Consider the following 5,695-nt stretch of genomic DNA (forward strand, 5'->3'; position numbering starts at 1 on the left):
GCCCACACACACACACTGAGCTCCCTGAATGCCTCCCTGCTCACAGTCTGCACCTCAGATGCTCAGGTGTCATTTGGCCTCCCATGGTTTCCTGTGTCTCCACTCAAGACTGTCAACCCAGTTGCTGCTCTTCACCGTGGTCTCAGTGATCACACCCATGCCTGCCTGCCTCCCAAAGCCGTCGCTCCCACTCCGACCTTCCTCCCCAGCAGTCTGCTCTACCCATCAGGCCCTCAACGGGCTTCTCCACTTCTAGGTACCACGTCCTTAGTCCTTATTCTTCTTGTTAGCTGCCTTCAAGTTGGCTCCTGACTCAGGGTGGCCCCATGCACAACGGAACAAAATGCGGCCCGGTCCTGCACCATCCTGACGACGGGGTTCGGACTGACCGTTGTGATCCGTAGGGTTTTCATGGGCTAATTTTGGGGAGTAGATTGCCAGGCCTTTTCTCCTAGTCTGTCTTCGTCTGGAAGCTCTGCTGAAACCTGTTCAGCATCATAGCAACACTGAAGTCCCCACTGAAAGACGGGCAGTGGCTACACTTGAGGTACATTGGCTGAGAATCGAACCTGGATCTCCCACATGGAAGGTGAGGATTCTACCATTGAACCACCACTGCCCCCCCCTCCTTTGGCCCTTAGGGTTGATTTTAATGATATGCCCGTGCATGTGCGTGCGTGCGTGCGTGCCTGCATGTGCGTGTGTCTGTGTGTGTGTGTGTGTGTGTGTGTGTTCTCTATTGACAGCCTGGTTCAATCTTGAGCACCTGAAGAACTGGGTCCATGCACACGGTAGGTGCAACACACTTGACCCCTACCTCCTTGACACGCCCGGGGCAGTGCCAGGGTGGCAAAACCTTCTCCTCGCCTGGAAAGAAATGAGGAACTGCAGAAAGGGGGAAAGGGGAGGAAAGGGAGGGGACCACGGGTCACCTCCCTGATGACCGCTTTCCCCCACAGGAGACACCCAGGCCTCTCCCACTTCCTTTCCGTTAGCCCACAGGGCTGGCTCCACCCTCTCCCCACCCCCACCCCCACTCCCACACCTTTCCACCCACCCCCAATAAAAAACCTCGAGAAGTCACTCAACTCAACCTGGCTGGTCTGAGTTTCTCCCACAGAGTAGCTGGTAGGTTTGAACCACCGATCTTTTGGTTAGCGGGGGCGGGGGCGAGAGGAGGCACTGGGGGCACCATCTTGGCCCTGAGTGCCTCCCCTCCCCGATCCCGACAGACCCTGCCTGTGCCGTGGTCTCCCATAGCCAGTGAAGCCTCTCAGGGCCATTTATGCTTGGAAGGTCTGTCTCCCCTAGCCCAAACGCCCCAAGGTCTGCATTCCCCGGCTCCCCACCCTCCCACAGGCCTGTCTGTCTGCCCTCAGCAGTATTCACATACTAGTCAAACGAAAGGGGATCACTTTCACCTAATCCCACTTTGTCTAAACATGAAACTCCTGCATCCCTTCTCCCTGCACCCCAAGGTCATTCCGCCATGGCCTTTCCCTCCAGGTTTGCTCATCTCTGGCTTCTCTGCGCAGATCAGTATTTCAGGTCTGTTAGGTCACGGCCGGCCGCTGCCCTCTGCCTGGGGAATGTCCGTGCACCTCCCCCAATAGAGTGGCCTTCCTGCACCGGGGCTGTCATGTAGCAGACGTGGAATGAATGCGTGAACAAATGAATGAATGGGGGCCACGAGTGTACCCACGTGTGCACTGGGTGCAGGGTGGGGGTCATGCACTCTATCACTGCACTATATGTGCGTTGTTGTTGTCGTTGTTGTTAGCTGCCACTAACTTGGTTCCAACTCACAATGACCCCATGTGACAGAGTAAAACTGCTCCATAGGGTTTTCAAGGCTGTACTCTTTAATCTTTATGGGAGCATGTCACCAGGCCTTTCTCCTGTGGAGCTGCTGGGCGGGTTTGAACTGCCACCCTTTCAGTTAGCAGCCGAGCACTCAACCCTTGCACCACCAGGACTCCTATATGTGCGTTACAGCTGTACATTTGTGCATCGCTAGTTACATGGGGGCACACTCTGTGTTCACGGTAGGTGTGCAAACACCCTGGAGCTATGCACGTGTGCAGGAGGTGTGCATGTGTCCCGAGTGTGGGAACATGTGGCAGAACCTCTGTGTGTCAAAGAGCTGCCCTGGTCTGGCCCATGGCACCACAAGCTAAGTCATCGGTTCCTCCTACTCCAGGCCAGCTAGCGCTGCTGCTTCATGAGAATGACAAACCCAGGCTGATACTGGCTCAAAGCGGTTGTGCTGTGGTGAAGATGGGGGTGGAACAGTGCAGGCCGGGCCGCCCGACCCCCCACACAGCAAATTCCAAGTTGGATGCTTCCCAGGAAGAGAGTACCATCAACAATAAGTATGTGGCCCATGGGTCCTAGGGGTGAGCCCCGCAAAGTCCCACTCTGTTGGGGGTGGGGTAGGGAGGGGAAGGTATTGGATGGAATCCTTGGCAGTCCACCCGAAGAGAAAGTTTTGAAATAAAAGGAAGGGGCTAATCCAATCGCTTTCTTCCATCTGTCCGCATGTATAAAGGTCTAAATTCTGGACTTGGCCGGCGCAGGTTCTACTCGCCCAGGATTGTGAGATTGTACCCAGCACCCAAGAATGACGCTGGGGATCTCAGTCTGCCCCAGGCTCTAGCCTGAAGCTAGGATGGGGGTAGGGGGATGTTCAGAGGGGGCAGAGGGCGGAAGTAGCTGTCCTACTCTCCTGGCCAAGGCTAAGAACACCCTCCCCCTCCCCAGCAGAACCTTCCAGGCCAGAAAGCTTCCCCCTCCCCCTTCAGATGTTTGAGGATTTGAAAGTGAGAGGTGGGGAGCTGCTCGTTTGCATGTTCACTCACTCTCCCCTGCAGAGGAGTGACCTCCCCCAGTCCCTCAAAATAACCTCCCTCTCCCAGGAACCTGAAACCCAAGAAGCCACCACCACAGAAGGCCCGCCCCGCTGGAGGCCGGAGGGGCCCACACTAGGGGCTCTCCTCTCTGGTGTCCTTACAAGAACCCTTTGGTTGGGATGCAGCTTCAGTGGTCTAGAGCCCTGGACACTGCCTGGCCGGCCAAGTGGGGAGGCTGGGGGCACACACAGACACTTGGCTCAAGGAATTGAGGTGCCTGGGAGCCCTTAGCAACTGGTGGTGAATCCCCCCCAACCCTGCCCTGGCCCATCACTGCACAACATACAGCTGGCTCCAGTCAAAGTCCGCTCCCAGGGTGGCAAGAGCGCTGCTCCCTTTGGGGCCCTGCAGGGTCCCTGGCTCCCAGGACCTGGCCTACATGGGCTGCAAGTGAAGCCTTTGGGAGAGTACATGGCCCCTGGATGCTGTGTGTCAGCCTGTGTGCCACCAGAGTGAGTGAGTGAGCAAGTGAGGGGGCACCGTGCCTGGGCTGCAAATGCACACCTCTGGCTCTCTGTGGTTCTGACTGCGTTGCAAAACCAAAGCAAAATAGAAGTGGTTTGGGCTGCTTCGGCCTCACCACAGCTGGGCCCCCTTCAGATGCACAGACCCTTTCTGGGGCTGTCACTGGAACACATCAAGCAGTGTCCAGCGCCCACCCAGCTGGGCCTCCCCTACAGGAAACAGCCCCTAGGTGAAAGCTACATCCACAGTCCCTGTGGAGTGAGTTTAAATCCACACCCGTTCCACTGAGCCAATGGCTCTCACAGAATTGCTGGTAACACCCGTGGCATTTCCACACATGCCAAGAAACATGGGGGCCAGACTGTCAGCTGGGACACAAAGCAGAATTCTCCTTCCCTAGTCCCTCGTCCCCTCGGAGGCAGTTCTCACTCCTGAAATACCCTGTCCTCCATGAAACCTTTCTGGAATTCTCTGGAAAGGAAGTGACAATTTCCTTCATGCCATTTCCCACTCCCTCAACACCCCTCCCCCCACAACCACAAGCAAAATGGAAACTACCCCAGGAACAGCTGTACCCTCTACTTAAAAACAGCCCAGCAAATCCTTATGCTGCACCACGTGACCAGTGGCGTGTATTTAAGAGACAGAGGGCCAGAGTCAGAGGTCCAATCTGTAGTCATGGACAGAGTAGACCTAACCCATCCGTGGGACTCAAACTCACGACCTTGGCCCAATTAGGGCTGGACTCTAATCAGCAAGCTCAATCTTCCTCTTTGGGAAGGAAGGGGCCCCCCAGAGAAGGGGCCCCGGCCACAGCTGTTTTGTCAGCTCCTTCTCCTCTATTCCTTTCTTTCCACCACCCCCTCCATTTGACATGAAATCAGGAAGAGGGAGGGAAAAAAATAAAGGTTTTGCAAGCCCTGTTGGTTGGGGTTTCTCTGTGTGTATTTACAAGAAACCCAATTTCCTTTCTTGCTTCTCGGTCACTGCCTGATTCTAGCATAGGGCTTGTCACAACTTGGATGGTGAGGTTGGCCTCGAACTCTTTGCCAACTGCCCCCTACCCTCTTTCTCAGCCTCTAGCCCCGCCTCTACCTTCCCAGGCCCCCACCGGCCCCAGAGGAGGGGTGGTTAGGCTGCAAAGACTGCAGGCAAAGAGATGTTCTCTCTTCTTTCTCCAGGGGACCCATAAGCCCACCCAGAGTGTGCACAGTGGGAGTCCTCTCACAGCTGCATCCCAGCCAGATGTGTGACCCTGGAACAGTCAGCCACCTTTCTGGGCCTTGTTAGCAGGTGCTCACCAGAGGAATGAAGATGGCAGTGGGAAAGCGCTTTAACAATTAAAAAGCCCTCAGCCGGATAAGGAGTTTCAGGTGACCTCCCTGTGAGCCAGGGGGCGGGGCTGGGGACCCCATTAAGCCCCCAAGTCCCCCATTGGCTCCAGAACATAGAGTGGGGCTGGAGAGTTCCAGCTGTTGGCTTGGAAGGGGCTGACTTCTGGACTCCTCACCGGGTTGGGGGCCCTGCCAGAGGGGCAGGCTGCTGCGGTTGGTGGAGCGCTCCCAGTCCCCCTGTCCCCGCCACCTTCACCCCGCCCCAGCCCTTTGGGTTGTGGTTATGTGGCAAGAAGAGCACTACAGAAGCCCCAGTTGGAGAGAAGGAGGAGGAAGAGGCGGCGGGGGGGAGGGTTACTGACAAAGGGAACCTAATTTCCCCAGCCGGCCCAGTCTCCTCAGGGCCTTGCCCGAGAAAACCAAAAGAGCACCCCCTAGAGGTGCCTGCGGCCACTGCATCCTCATCTCTAGCGCTCCAGGGAGGAGTACTTCCGGGAAGTGAAGAGTAAGCCAGTGACTGGGGAGGAGAGAAGGACAGTGCAGGAAATAGGGCCGCTTCAGCTCAGGGGCCAAAGGCAAGTCTGGGCCAGTTACTGAGAAAGAACCCCAGTACGACGGGCTGCCAACCATAGCCTAGGAGAGGGCCCCAGAAGTCCCTGCAGACTGTAAGAAACAGGCTTCCAAGTCTGAAGATCCAGCTTTGTCTTGGGGTTTAGGCAGGTCCCGGGACTCCCAAGCCTCACTTTCCTCATCTGTAAAACGGGGATAACGACATCCTACCTAGCTCAAGGGGCTGTTGTAAAAAGCCAATGAGTTCATGTAGGTGAAAGCTCTTTGTTATGTTCTGAAAGTGCTTTTCAATTATTGCCTGGTCTGATTTGGGTCATTTTGGCTGTGGCCACTCATTAAGTATTCAGCATGTCTTTACATAAATGGAGAGGAATAGAGGGGGAACTGAAGTGGTGGAATGAAATGAAGGCGGAGGCG

At 55.9% G+C, this 5,695-nt stretch overlaps 1 protein-coding gene across 2 annotated transcripts in view; it reads right to left on the bottom strand.

The window, feature by feature from the left end:
- Positions 1-5,695, bottom strand: part of ELF4 (E74 like ETS transcription factor 4) — a 40,032-nt gene that overhangs the window by 14,723 nt on the left and 19,614 nt on the right. The window lies entirely within an intron of this gene.

Source organism: Trichechus manatus, unplaced genomic scaffold, assembly GCF_000243295.1.
Source record: "Trichechus manatus latirostris isolate Lorelei unplaced genomic scaffold, TriManLat1.0 scaffold00066, whole genome shotgun sequence".
Taxonomy (NCBI): Eukaryota; Metazoa; Chordata; class Mammalia; order Sirenia; family Trichechidae; genus Trichechus; species Trichechus manatus.